The sequence below is a fragment of the Ceratotherium simum genome, chromosome 9 (genome assembly GCF_057802395.1).
Source record: "Ceratotherium simum simum isolate JZ-2026a chromosome 9, ASM5780239v1, whole genome shotgun sequence".
NCBI classification, from domain to species: domain Eukaryota; kingdom Metazoa; phylum Chordata; class Mammalia; order Perissodactyla; family Rhinocerotidae; genus Ceratotherium; species Ceratotherium simum.
Window position 1 is genome coordinate 50236399 of NC_141908.1, and position 15781 is coordinate 50252179.

At 41.8% G+C, this 15781-nt stretch overlaps 1 protein-coding gene and 1 pseudogene across 1 annotated transcript in view; both read left to right on the top strand.

Annotated features, from left to right (window-relative positions):
- MYO3B (myosin IIIB) overlaps window positions 1–15781 on the top strand; it is a 429858-nt gene that overhangs the window by 168628 nt on the left and 245449 nt on the right. The gene's annotated exons all lie outside the window — the stretch shown is intronic.
- On the top strand, window positions 7258–7413 carry LOC106801511 (large ribosomal subunit protein eL39-like; annotated as a pseudogene).

The following is a 15781-nucleotide window of genomic DNA, read 5'->3' on the forward strand; positions in this document are numbered from 1 at the left end:
AGAATCTACTCTGACCTGGGGCAAACATTTCCGATGTGTCTTGTTTAATAAGGGAGGAGACTCAACTTCTAAAAATCCAATGCCAATACTGGGACCAGAGAGGAGACAGAAGGTGGCAGCCTTCAACAGAGGTTTTGCAGCTTGGAATTTGGGCTTCGCTCTAGGATCTGTGGTTTGGGAGCTGGGCTCCAATTCCCAGCATGATTAAGGGGGCAAAGTGGGATCTCAGGCCTGAGGTGCCAAGGTGAGGAGCCCCAGCCAGGGCTCAAGGTACGGAGAACAAGATGAAACCCAACTGGGGGGTGAAGTACCTGATGGGAGCTATGTTACCAGGAACTAGGCAAGATTGAATGGGACTAAGACAGGAGCAGAACCAACAGCAACAACAACAGGGTGACTCAGTGCTGGGAACATGAGCTTTTGGCCTGGCCCCTGGCAGAGGACTACTGGTCCCAAATCTGGGAATATGCTTAATATGCTAGAGGGGACTATGTGAGCCCAAGTTAGGGGCCTGGCGAACTGTGGGGGCAGGCATCTAGACCAGGCATTACAAGCCATAGCCAAGCACAGGAGCTGGAAGAGGTGCCCTCAGTGTCTAGTATATCAAACAAGGTGTTTAGTGGTCATGGGAGGAGAAAAGAAGTGAGCAAGATAGCTGATAAACAGGAAGTAGGGAAGGGTCAACACAAATTTCTCTAACTTATGCCTGTGGGTAGACTTAGCTTCCATAGAGGCAGGGGAGTGAAGCAAACTGGGTCTCTTGATCATCTACCTTGATTAGTCACAATACAGATCAACAATCCCTTATCCACAGTTCCAAAATCCAAAGAACTCTGAAAAATGAAAGCTTTTTTGTACTTGAGTCATTTAGCTGCAAGCCCTGACCTTATATGAACTGATTTGGTGGCAACACATGACTTAAACTGAAGTAAGGCTATTTATAGTCGTTATTTATCTCACTCAGTGTGAATATTCATATGAATTGCTGCAGGTATATTAATGTGTTTGATTACAGTGTGCTGCCCCAGATCCTGCTGGGATGTTACATAACATACAGTAAATGCACTGGTTTACTTTTCTAAAATTTGATAAAATTCTGAATTCCAAAACATATTTGGCCCCAAGGGTTTTATATAAAGAGCTGTGAACTTGTGTTTCCTTTTCATTTCAAATGCATCATAGTTCAAGTTCCCTAAAATTGTTTGCTTGTCAAATCCTTCCTGGATTTGTGCCATCTTCCTCAGGAGAGAAGAGCGGTAAAGAACTCCGAGAACTCTACCAAGTAAGGCTTTGTTGGAATGTGACCGTGAAGTTCAAGGCCAGGGGTGGAGGACATTTCCTTGCCCCTCCAGCCCCACCCTGATGTTTCTGCAATGACTGCAGAATGCAGAAGCAGCCGCAAGTCAAGGGTGGTGATGGGAGGTGTTGAGAAGAACAACAGATACAGCAGGAGGGTTGATGCTTGCATAAGAGCAGAGGAAGAGCTACTTCCTGAGATTTGGGAGCCAAGAGAGGAGGTGGGAGGGAACTAGAGAGCTGAAGATACCCTGGTGGCTGGGAACACATTTCAGATCACCCCAGGCAGAGAAATCCAGGAGCTAAGGTTCCAGTGATTTTGCTGGCAAAGGCTGGATCCATAGAGTTTTCATTTTCATTCCACTGCTGCACACAGATGCCCTTGATTGACCTTCTCTAAGCTGTTGGCCTAGAAAAAAACCATTACATATTCACAAATACGCCTTCCTATACCAAGCTCTCATAATGCCTCTAAAATGTAACTTGACTCACCAAAGTTTGGCTTATGAATACGTTTTCAAGATTATGTTTGTGTTCTTAAACCAAGCACAGTATTGCTTGGATAGATTTGGGAATAAAGATACATAATTGATAACGGGGTTGGGACTTTAGGGTTACGCACAGTATGGAAATCCCTCCTATCACTGATTTTTCCTTATGGCAAATCCTATTATATGCTCATTTAAATCTGCTTATGTTTTCCCCAACTCTGAGAATTCTAGACGTACTCATTCTGAGTTACTTTAGGCTTAGAAAGGTCTTGATACTAGAATGGAGGATTAAACACAGAAAGCAATGCCTTTGGTATGCATACTATTGGGAGCAAAGCAAAAGCATTTTTTTTTTTAATTTTTGTTTATTGCGGTAACTGGATTATAACATTGTATAAATTTCAGGTATACATCGTTATACTTCTATTTCTGCATAGGTTACATCATGTTCACCACTCAAATACCAATTACAACCCATCACCACACATATGTGCCGAATTATCCCTTTCGCCCTCCTCCCTCCCCCCATCCCCTCTGGTAACCACCAATCCAATCTCTGTCTCTATGTGTTTGTTTATTATTGTTATTATCTACTACTTAATGGAGGAAATCATATGGTATTTGACCTTCTCCCTCTTGACTTATTTCACTTTGCATAATACCCTCAATGTCCATCCATATTGTCACAAATGGCTGGATTTCATCGTTTCTTATGGCTGAGCGGTATTCCATTGTGTATATATACCACATCTTCTTTATCTATTCGTCCCTTGATGGGCACTTAGGTTGCTTCCAAGTCTTGGCTATTGTGAATAACGCTGCAATGAACACAGGGGTGCATGTATCTTTACGCATTGGTGTTTTCAAGTTCTTTGGGTAAATACCCAGCAGTGGGATAGCTGGATCATATGGTAGTTCTATCCTTGATTTTTTGAGGAATCTCCATACTGTTTTCCATAGTGGCTGCACCAGTTTGCACTCCCACCAGCAGTGTATGAGAGTTCCCTTCTCTCCACATCCTCTCCAACACATGTTGTTTCCTGTCTTGTTAATTATAGCCATTCTGACGGGCGTGAGGTGATATCTCATTGTAGTTTTGATTTGCATTTCCCTGATAGTTAATGATTTTGAACATCTTTTCATGTGTCTGTTGGCCATCTGTATATCCTCTTTGGAGAAATGTCTGTTCAGGTCTTTAAGCAAAAGCATCTTGTTGAAATTTCAGGGGAGGGAGACTCTGAAAAGGTTCTAATGAACCAAGGAAGGTAAATAAGTATTAAGTGATTGTGTGTTTATTACTAATTTAAGATACGGAAAATATCATCAATTTTCTCTTTATTTAATGAGTTGTCCCTATTGGTTTTATTAGTGAAAATATTATATATTATAGGTGTTCGTAGATTCTTTCCTGGCCTCAGCCCCCCAATCCTATTTTCCCCATAATATCTTAGATTCCTCAACCACGAATTCTCCTTCTTCAAGCTTTTTAGGAATATAACTCTTGAGATTAGGAACTAATTATTGTATTTTTATATCTTTCGGTGGAAACCTGCTCACTCTTTCCAAATAATATCATTTGGTTTTGTAGATGAGCCCGCCTACCCTAGGCTCAGCCTACCAAATGCAATTTGACTTTACTATTTCATTTTATTTATTCAAAACTCTAATTAAATATAAACAATGACACTCACTGGGTTAGAAATGCTATTTAAAGAGAGAGCTTTGGTTTGCTTTTGTACTTACCTTGCTCATATTGGGAGAGAAAGGGAAGAAGGATGGAGGATTTAGACCTTCAGATTATAAGCTTTTCATTATTGGTGGGAGTGGGGTGGGGAAGATGATTATCGGGTAATTTCAGGAAAAGATTTTTTAGCCTGAATTATCCAGATAATTGCTTCAGTTCCCATTGTAGACTGAGCCACGGTGCATTATATTAAAGTAAACTAAAATGGTTCTCTCTAAAGAATAAACAGAACTTGAAATTTTTTAACAGCTTTAAAACCTTTAATACCCCGTCCGCATTTGACTGCTGAACCATAGCAGAGTCAATTCAGTGATTTCAGTCATTCTTGGTCCATGATGGTCACCACTCACCAAAGGACTTATATGGCTTCTCATTGATTGCTGCAGTGGTCTGAACAGATTGGCCTGGCTGCAGCCTAGTGATTATAGCTGGGATGACAGGGGATAGGACCACTGCATGTGGGTGTGTGTGTGTGTTTTTGGGGGGGTGAGAGAACATGAGTGCCAGGATGTGGTTTAGTGTTTTTCAGATTTGTTTCCAGCCTTCTTAATTTGGAGACAGTAGGAGAGATTTTAAGAAAGTCTGAAATCCTATTAGTAAAATTGTTTTGGGGTTTAAAAAAAAAGAAAAGAAACATGAGCCTGTTTGGTTGTGAACCTTTGGTCGTTATTGATAATTGACTCATTTATATGTGTTATGCATTTGTCAAAGCATGGCTCCTGACAGCTTAGTTATGATAAATTAAACATGATGCTCACATAAATTCTGCAATGCTTTTTATCCATATGCTAGGACCTGTCCTATGTTTTTTATCACCTCTGTAATGTATGGTTGGCTTTGTAGCTATTTCATTATCAGCCCTTTCCCCTATGGCTAAAGTATTTGCATAACAAGTTTATCTGGTTCAAGTTTCAGCCAGACTTCTGTTTTGTCGGGAGGCTCCATTCAGAAGTAGCCTTTTGATGAGAAACAATAATTTTCCTTTGCCAATTTCACCTTCATCCTAATGAATGTCCCTGCTTTTTTTAAGTTCAAACTAATTTCAGGTCTTTGGATTGCACTGCAAAATACTTTCCCAGCCATTGGCCAAAAGTTATCTATGAACTGTGCTTTTTCATTTTGCTTAAAACTTTTGGAGTTTTATTAGGAATTAGGACTTCATGTTCAATGGCTCTTGAGCTGGTTAGTGAGAAAATAAAGATAGATTTCTTTTAGTCAAGGGCAAATCTACCAAGAGCATCATGGCTGCTCAGTTTTGGACTTAGTGATGACTTAACTATATGGTTGCCTGAACACACACTACTTTCCCGGGTTGGCTGGCTTGAAGGCTAAGCATGCAGGTGTGTCTGTTTCTGAGTGAGCATCGTGGCCGAGCCCTGCCATTTAGTCATAAAATGTGGAGGTGGCCTTTGCTGTCCTTCCAAATGACATTCAAAGGGCTACAAGCAGTTGTACCTGAATGTTAACAAGGTGAGATTACTCTGAGCTACAAAACTACTAAAACTAATGGGCATTTGCATCAATTTCTTCCTTAAAAATTGAAACTCAGACCTGGAACATTTGCTTTTATCTAGGCCTGAATGTTTATAAAGGTAATTATTTTGGGGTGGTTGTTTCCTTGACGTTGATTGTATTCTCTTCAAGGCAACCATTCTCAGCTCTTCACCATTCTCCATTTTGTGTTTCAAAGCGGCTTAATTCCACGTGGCTTTATAATGTCAATGAACAACACACTTGGAATGATATCTTAAATCAGTGATTAAGTTACACAGATATTCTTGGCTGTTTAAGTCCTGTTGGACTCTCAGGTGGCCATGCAAAGGGTTAATACTTCCTGGAGTAGAAGGATACAATAACCTTTATTTACATTACTTCACAAATTGGTAATTTTAATTAAAATGAGCTGCTGGTATCTCCAGTGACAGACTCTCTCCATTTTAGATTTATCTAGCCAATGAATGGCTATTATGGCTTCTTGAATTAATTAGCATCTCTTAGGCTACAGGGAATTAGTGAATTAATAAAAACTCATAGAGAAGCTCAAAATTAAAAAAAAAATTCTAATTTAAAAACCCTCAAATTCTCCTTTCCCTTCTTAACATATATTGATCCATATACTTATAAATGCAACCCAACTTCTTTCTCATTTTGAAAAATTGGGATTCTTTTTTTTTTCTACATGAGAAGAACAAATAAAGCTGTGTGTTTCAAGGTTATATCTGCCTGAAGAGCATCTAATTTAGATTACCTAATGGATCATCTGAGGACACTGAGGGCCTGGTGTGATCTCACTTATACCCCACTTATAAACTCAGCTGATAAAATCTGATTTTCTCGTGGTATAAACCAAAAAGTGGCTCAGTGTGACTTGAAGTTTGAAACATGGTGCAGGGTCCACATGTACCTGCAATATACTGTTGTTCTAGGAACTGTGGCAGTGAGGGGTTTAGCCTCATCCAAAATAAGCCAAAGACATAGTAAAGTGGGTAATCCATACTCTAGTCAGCATATTGTGTTTATTTCCCAGCGAATGCTGGTTTTAGATCTTGTGAGAAACCAGATCTGTAGCATATGTCATAGATTTCATATTAGTGCTTGTGGCACATTATGTTACGTGAGTTTTAAATAGGATTAGTCTAAATGATATTCTGTACCTTTTACCTCATACTGGCTTTTTTTTCTTTTTTTTTAAAAATCATACTTGAATTTCATAAAGTAAATCAAAAAGAATCTGTGGTAGAAGTAAAGAGAAGTGGTATAAACCTCCCCTGCACTGTCTGAGCTCTGCTCTGTTTGTGTCCCTGCACATGGTGTGTAGGGGGTAGGGATTGGGGAGGTGGGGACGTGACTCACACATCCACCCACAGCCTGTCCCCCTCCACCCCTCCCCAGAGAGCTGCCTGCCTGGCTTATCTCAAGAAGAGGCAGCCATGGAAGCACAGTGTGTGCATCCAGCTGTGTCACTTACCAGCTGTGCAACCCTGGGGAAGATATTTAACGTCTCTGACCCTCGGTTCTCATTTGTCAAATTGAGGCTGAGACTATCTGCCTCATAGGGTTACTGTAAAGATTAAATTATATAACATGTATGTAGAACCTGGCAAATAATAATAACAACTAACATATATAACTAATTCATGCCAGGCTCTGTTCTCTACACATCATATAATTCACTTAATCCTCATAATCCTTGAGGTAGTTCTGATATTATCTCTATTTTACAGAAATTAAGGTACAAAGAGGCTAGAAGTTCCAAGACCACAGCTAATAAGTGGTAGAGCTGGGATTGAACCCCAGAAGACTTGCTAGAGTTCATGCTCAGCCAGCAGTAATTATTTTTGTTACCCTTTGCATTTGTTCTGTACCACTATTCTGAAACTGCTTTTTGAAAGTGTCATTGGCTCAGGGCCAGCCCAGTGGCATAGCGGTTAAGTTCTTGCACTCTGCTTCGAAGGCTTGGAGTTCGCAGGTTTGGATCTTGGGCGCAGACCTATGCACCACTTATCAAGGCATGCTGTGGCGGCGTCCCATATAAAGTAGAGGAAGATGGGCATGGATGTTAGCCCAGGGCCAATCTTCCTCATCAAAAAGAGGAGGATTGGCAACAGATGTTAGCTCAGGGCTAATCTTCCTCACCAAAAAAATAAAAGAAAGAAAGAAAGTGTCATTGGCTCTCTCTCCCTTTCTCTGCCATTGTGGTATGTGCAGTTGACTCTGTTCCTTGCTATGTCTTCTCACAAGACTTTCAGGATCAAGTGATTCCTGGCCAAGAAACAAAAGCAGAATCATCCCATTCCCCAGTGGATTTGGATGAAAATTGGTAATAAAATCAGGTCCAACTCCAAGAGGATACATTAGAAAAGAACCAAGTTGGGTCTATAAGGAATTTCACATGAGATGGCACACATATTTATGCTGTATCAAGGATGTCACTAGCATCTTACCATATCAAGCTGAAAACACCACCACTATCTGGACAGACATGTTTTATTGGGAAAATTATTTTTCTCTTTATTTCTATGCTTCTGCACTAGTAGGTTCAGTAATAAATATGTGAGACCTTTCATTTGGTGAAAAAAAAGAGAAAGTGTCAATGACCTTCTCATCCTTGATACCTCTGGAATATTTCAATCTGCTGTCCATGTTCTCTTTATTTAGACCTCAGCTCACTGACTTCCACAGCTCAGGCCGCACACATTCTCTCTCTTTCTCTCTCTCTCCTCCACTCCCTTCTCAACAGCAACAGCACCACCCCCAACTTGACCTGAGACAATCAGCTTCAGTAGGAGTCAAAACAGAAGCAGTGCCTGAAGTGCAGACTTACCGTCACTTCTTCACTCCCCAGACAGCCCTACCTCTCCCACCTATCCCAGGGCACACCTTGTCCAGGCTGAGTGCCTCTGTCTCTGCGGTCAGCCAGCTGCAGGTTTCTCCATGGGGAAGGAGTAGTGGGACAGGAAATGGATGCCAGGACCCTGGGAGGCAGACTCACACTACTTGGCAACTTAACTATGGGGGAAGACAGGTGCTACAGGAAGGGAAAGGTTTACAGCATGGGAAAGGATCTGTTTAGAAAATACCATTGTGCGTCACTTAACAACAGGGATATGTTCTGAGAAATGCATCGATAGGCAGTTTTGCCCTTGTGTGAACATTACAGAGTATTATGTAATGTATAGCCTACTATGCACTTAGGCTATATGTTACTAATCTTAAGGGACCACGGTATATGTAGTTCATCGCTGACTGAAACATCGTTATGCAGTGCATGACTGTATATGTCGGAGAGATTAAAAGTACAGGATCTGAAGTGCTTCATTCTAGCACTGCCACTTAGATCTTTGATCTTGAACAAATTACTTAACCTTTCTGAGCCTCAGTTTCCTCGTCTGTAAAATGCAAGTACTAATACTTGCATAATAACCACTTGGGATTGAGATCAAGTCTACCGTGATAAAAAGTCTCAAATAACAGTGGCTTAAACAAAGTAGACTTTTATTTTCCTCTCACATAAAATAAGCTGGGAGTTAGGCCACGCGTGTACTGCTGGTCTGGCAGGGCACATGGCAGCCACCCAGGCTCCTGCCCTCGTGCTGCCCCATTAAGTGTGATTTCCATTCCCAAGGGCACCTCATGGGCCAAGATGCCCATGAGGTACCCAACATTTATGTGTTTATTACAGGCAAATGGAAGGAGAGAAAAATGAAAGTTTTCTTACTTTAAGACTTTCTGGCAGTTTTTTTTTTTTTTTTTGTGAGGGAGATCAGCCCTGAGCTAACATCCATGCTAATCCTCCTCTTTTTGCTGAGGAAGACCGGCTCTGAGCTAACATCTATTGCCAATCCTCCTCCTTTTTTTTCCCCCCGAAAACCCCAATAGATAGCTGTATGTCATAGCTGCACATCCCTCTAGTTGCTGTGTGTGGGACGCGGCCTCAGCATGGCCAGAGAAGCGGTGCATCGGTGCGCGCTCGGGATCCGAACCCGGGCCGCCAGTAGCAGAGCTTGAGCACTTAACCGCTAAGCCACGGGGCCGGCCCCTGGCAGTTTTATACAACATATGGTTAGCTACAGCTTAATCACATGGCCACACCTCACTACAAAGGAAGCTAAGAAATGTAGTCTTCTAACAGGGCAGCCATGGGCCAGGTCAGTACCAGGGCTCTATCCCTAAGTAAAGTGGAGAGTGTATAGACAGGTAGCAGTCTGCAGTCATGCTACTTTATAGAGTGTTGCAAGAATTAAGTGAGATACAAACTGAGAGCTCAACAAATGTGAGTGATAAAGACGAATGTTATAACTCACAATAGTGGTGCCATCAAAAGAGATGTGAGAGTCAGGAAGGAGAGCCAGTGGGGCCCATGGAGTGATGAATCACCACAGAAGTGGATCTTGAGGAGGGGTGATCGTGAGCCCCACCAGGGCTGATCTGTGGCCTGGGAGAGATGCGGGAAATAAGGACAAGGTGGGAGCGTGGAGTGGCCATGTTGACACCCCTCCTGCGTCTTCTCCCAAGAGCTGTGATGTTCTGATTCAGTGCTAAGCCTCCAGCTTCCTGCCTGCTCCTTCATTCGCTGGCCACTAAGTTTCCACTGTGGAGTTTCCATAGGCTCTGGTGCAGAAGGAAATCTGGCTCTGGGTCACTAAGAATTTTAATTAAAAATGGAAATGAAGGCTTGTGTCACCAGTACTACATTATTCCAGCCCACTGATGATTTCTGGCAGGGATAAAAATAACAGACATAGCCCTTTGGCACTAATGAGGAAAGGGCTATTGTTATTAGTGGATTCAAAATTTATAACTGTGATTTTAAATATAATGAGTCATCATAGATTCTCATGGTCTTCCTTCTCCTTTTGGGTATGTGTGTGGCTTCTGTTGACCTCTCAGTATTTTAATTCAGAACTCCTAAGGTCATCAAATGCATGATATAGCTATCATACCAGGTTAATGAGTAGGGGACAAAATCCTGTAACTGATTTTTGATGTGAAGGACTATTGAATGTTTTTCTTGAAAGAAGAATTTTATTTAAAAGGCTATATTTTAGTGAATAATGGGAATTCTTGCCTTTAAGGGAGGCCCAAAGCTTAAACCCTTAGGCTCAAGCAATGCTCCTCACATATGTACAGAAAGCGTGGCTTTGATCATCCCATGTTATGGGTTGAACTGTGTCCCCTAAAACTTCATATATGGAAGTCCTAACCTCAACATTTCAGAATGTGACCTTATTTGGAAATAGGGCCATTGCAGATGTAATTAGTTGAGATCAGGTCATACTGGAGTAGAGTGGGCCCCTAATCCAATATAACTGGTGTCTTTATAAAAAGGGGAAATTTGGACACAGACACACAGATTGAAGCTATGTTGCCACAAGCCAAGGAACTACCAGAAGCTAAGAGAGAGGCCTGGAACAGATCCTTCCCTAGCACCTTCAGAGGGAGCATGGCCCTACCAATCTTGAGTCCTGATCTCAGACTTCTAGCTTCCAGAACTGTGAGACAATAAATAGCTGTTTTTTAAGCCGCTCGGTTTGTGGTACTTCATTATGGCAGCTCTAGGAAAACTAATACAGCCCATGACTCGGTGGTTACGTGACCTTAAGTCATTTGATCTCTCCAATCCTCCGCTTCCTAAGCTGTGGGTGAGGACAGCAATGTCCACCTGCCTCCTGGTCGGGATCAAATGCCATATCCTTTGTATACGGTACAGCATTATTACAACGTCGTGTTAGTATTACACTGTAAAGCCACAGTGTATTATCTTTCCTTCCTTCCTTCCTTCCTTCCTTCCTTCCTTCCTTCCTTCCTTCCTTCCTTCCTTCCTCCCTCCCTTCCCTTTTCCCTTTTTTTTGTTTAAATATGTCTCAAATGTTAAGGGTTTACATTAAATTCCTCCTCCCAAGCCTACTGCCCAATAGTAAAAGAGGACATTTTTGTAATTATAATGATTTTCTGGTCTTTATTGAGGATTTCAAGAACCAAATACACGTTCTGCACTAAGATTTCTTGGTCACGTATGCTTCTCTGAGAGGAACAAATTACAATAGAAACAGATGGCAAATTGGTGTCATCTTGCATCCCAACACCTGATCCCTGTCCTAGAATGCTGTGTTAGAAGGATCTGAGGCTGCATCCAGGATAGAGCATCATGACTACTTAGTGATATTTGCTATGACCCTGAACTGCGGTAACTGTAGCTTATACCTTTGTGGACCTAGAATTCATATTTTTTCTTAATTATGACCAAGTTCTCTGCTATGTGAAAATCTTTGTTCATGGCAAAATTCATTTCTCCAAGGAAAGCAAAGAAAGCTTACACTACACTAAATCAAGTGTAGCCTAAAATATACCTAAGAGGGGCCAGCCTGGTGGCATAGTAGTTAACTTCAGTGTGCTCTGCTTCGGCAGCCCAGCGTTTGTGTGTTTGGATCCCAGGTGTGGACCTACACACTGCTCATCAAGCCGTGCTGTGGTGGTGTCCCACATACAAAATAGAGGAAGATTGGCCACAGATGTCAGCTCAGGGATAATCTTCCTCAAGCAAAAAGAGGAAGATTGGCCCTGAGCTGACATCTGTGGCCAATCTTCCCCACCGAAAAAAAAAAAAGATACCTGAGAGTTAAAATAAAAGTAGTTGAATAACTTTGGGGTTGTCTCTGTGAGGAGTAGTTAATAATATTAACAGTAGAATTTCAAGCTTGTTTTGTGTCAGACACAGTGAAATGCACTTTACATGTATTATTTCAGTGACTCCTCACTGCTGCCATATGAAGCAGGTTACTACTCAGATGGGAAGCTGAGCTCCTTAGAAGTTAAGTGACCAGCCTGAAGTCTTGCAGCTAGGCCTGCTAGAATCTGGCAGAGCTAGAATTCAAACCCAGGTCTGCATCATAGTCCAATATCTGTTCTGAGGTTCATGATGCTGCAGTGTGTGTATGAGTGTGTGTGTTTAATTGAGGTGAAATTCACAAGAGATAATATTAACCATTTTAAAGTGAACGGTTCAGTGGCATTCAGTACATTCACAATGATGTGCAACTGCCCACTTCTATTAGTTCAAAAACATTTTAATCATCCCAAAGGAAGCCCTATACCCATGAAGCAGTTACTTCCTATTCCCTCCTCTCCTCCAGCCCCTGGCGAACACTAATCTGCTTTTTGCCACTTCTCCTTCTATGGATTTACCTGTTCTGGATATTTTGTATAAATGAAATCATAATAGGTGACCTTTTGCATTTGTCTCCTTTCACTTAGTGTAATATGTTTGAAGTTAATTGATATTGTAGTGTGTATCAGTACTTTATGGCTTTTATGGCTGAATAATACTGTGTATATGTTTTTGAGGCAGAATGTCAGCAGCCACCATCACCCTCCTCCACCTGGAGATGTGAAGAGGACCAAGTCTAGCTGCTCAGATACCTCCTCCAGTTTCCCCTATCAGTCCCCGCATGGTACCATGAGTGACCAGACTGTTGAAATACCAGGTGCTCTTTCTTCTTCTGCCCCTATACCCATATAAGTAAGGAATGTTTGGACATAGTCTTCTGCCTCCCTTGATGTCTGGGGTCAAAGCACCCAGAGGCTCTAGAAGTGGGAGCACTGGCTATAGCCTAGGATATGTGGTTTCCCCAATCTGCTCCCAACTTAGGATGGTAGTTTTGTTATCTAGCTTCTTTTGGATGCCTAGAATATTCCATCGTACAGGTCCCTGGTGTTCCTGGGTGATGATTCTTCTCTGTGCTGCAACTAGAGCAACAGCTTCCAATTACTCTCCCTGGTTCTACAACTACAGTCATGGCAAGCCATCCTCCACAAAACAGTCAGCATAATCTTTCTGAAACCCCAAAACTGACAGCGTCATGCCCTGCTCACAGTCATGTGGTGGCTCCCCATTGCTTATAGGATACACCAAAACTTTTTAACACACAAGGTCATTCAGGATCTGGACTCTGTCTGTCTAGGCAATAACATTCTCTCCTCCATACTCCCTGCACATTCTAGCAAAATTGAATAAATGAGGCTTCCCCTGACTCCCCCAGGAAGACTTAGAGGCCCTTTCTCTCGTGCTTTCATGTCAGCGTGGTGTCTTTTACAGACCTTTATAATAAGGAGGGGAGGGGGTATAAGATCAAGCCATCCTGAAATTATTTGTTTGTGCATCTGTCCCACTCAAACTGTCAGCATATTTTCTGATACTCACAGAGAATGTATCTTTTCTGCTTTCTATCCCCAATACCTGGCACAGTTCCTGTCACATGGCAGGAGCTCAGTAAACATCAGTTCCTTTTGAAGAACCAAGGATTCTTGAAAGGAGGTGATATCCTCAGAATTATACAGAGCATATGATGGACCTGGTTATAAGTTGGATGTTAGTGCTCATGATCTTTGGACAATGTCTCATAACCACAAACATAATATTAAGGAAGAGAATGAAGGGTGGGAAAAGTAGTCAAATGCACTCCCCCAACACACGTAAACTTTCCCAAAGCAAAAAATAAAATTTTAACTGTCACAAACATGATTGGACTGTTAAAAGTGAATGATGACAGCTATATGGTTAGCTGTGGATTCTTTTTTGGTTGCTTTGAATATGTAAAAATGATGTCAAAACAATAACCACTGGCAGTCTCAGTGATTATTCCCCTCCAACAACCTCTGCTCATTCCTCTCCATTTCCCATAGCCCACCCCACTTCCCTTATTTCTGACCACCACCTCCTCCATCACCTGGTTTGGAAGTCCAGGGAAAGGTTGAAGAGGAGCCATTTCCGAACCCAGGATTAAGAGAAACAGCCATGTTCTCATAGTGCATGATGTTTCAGGACCACGGTCAGTGACATGACATTCTACAGAGCTGGCAATCTCCTTCTAATGTAAACATTCCCATGTCAAGCCTGCTGAGGGGAATATGCAGGTGTGATGGGTGAAAATCAAGGAGTGGGGGGAGTTTGAGGCATAGGACCTAAACTTTGCTTCCTTCCTATAAGATAAGAGCAGTGTCACTTCTCACAGGTGTTAATCTTGGCCAAATACATTAATAGATTAATACATTCTTCACATCAATAGGTGTTACTAAGGCCGGCCCCGTGGCTTGGTGGTTAAGTGCGCGCGCTCCGATGCTGGCGGCCCAGGTTCGGATCCCGGGCGCGCACCGAGGCACCACTTCTCCATCCATCCTGAGGCTGAGTCCCACATACAGCAACTAGAAGGATGTGCAGCTATGACATACGACTATCTACTGGGGCTTTGGGGGAAAAAAAAAAAAAAGTTTAAAAAAAAAATAGGTGTTACTAAAGAAAAATAATTTAGGATAGTGGTAAACAGAAGAATTTATTAGATAAATATGAATTTGAAGGATTTTTGCCTTTAGATGTAAGAGATTTTTTGTCAAAGGGGCTCTTTAAGTTTATACTTTTCCAAACATAACAATGACAGTTTACATATAAAAAGAAAAGGCCAAAAACATATTACTAGAGAAAGAATCTAAATTTTGTGACAGGTCAAAATGGAACAAAACCACAAAGTGCTCAACTGGGCTGAAGTCACAGGTCTGCTGGGATCAGAAGCAAGCAGTAGGGGCTGGGAGTTTGGCTCCTGTGGATAAGAGGACTAAGAGGGCTCCAAGCAAGACAGGGCCCAAAGTTGGGCTCCTGCTTGAAGCCAGTATCTGGAGTAGTTCTCCTAGGCTGGGAAAAAGAATGGCCCAGGGGAGGGGTCATATGATCCTGTGTTCTAACTATAGCAGATTCCTCTGTGTTGTACTCCATCACCTGGGGTCATGCTGACCATCTCCCCGACTACGGCTTTTAGCCAGCTTCTGGCTGAGGATGGTGGAAGGATACATAAGCAGCTAGACCTTCTGCTGCCACAGTGATGGTTTCTTCCATATACCTAATAAATCCATGGGTCATTAAGCCATTCTAAAACCTGGCTTTGGGCTAGAGTCCCAGGGAGCCAAGAAGACACAACCCTAAAAGTTATTCGACTAGGAGGGTGAGCATAGAGGAAGTGAGAGGGAGTGGGGAAAAAAATCCTACTCCTCTTCCTCAAAGTGAACCTGCCAACTGAAATTTCAAAACCCATGAAGAAATTTAAGGCTAAGAAAGACAACCCACCAAAACAACAAATGAAACATAAATTCATTTGAAATGAAGTTAATTTCATAGAACAGTCTGAGGGGGTAAAATAAGTAACTATTAACTATAAGAAGGAAAACTGTTTGGGATAAAATAGGTAAAAAATAACTAAACCATCATAAAATTGGGGGAGGGGCAGTGTTCAATGTGTCGTTAAGGCATGCATAAGTTCTCGTGCTCCAAAAGAGAATAGAACTACTGGAAAATTTATAGTTAAGCACATATTTAGTCTTGTAGAATAATCACTAAAACTAGAAAAACAATGTCTAGTTTCTAAACCAACAGAAGGGCAAAAGGGCTATCGAAAATTTTGACAGTCCAACAGAAGGCAGGAAAAGAGAAAAAATAATTAGAGGAAAAGGGTGATAAACAGAGATTTCTATCCATATGGCAGTGCTTTTGAATTATCAGGCAGTCGGTTTTCTTCAAGATACCTAGTTCACAAGCAGTGATGTTTAAAAACTGATTGCCTGGGGTTAGGGGTCTGATTTGTATTGTTCACAGATTTCCGTGGTATAAATACTTTCACCATGGCCAGTTTCAGGCTACTAATATGACATCAATCAGTTCACAAAATTCCTGAAAACGTAACAATAATATCTAGGGAACTTGCGT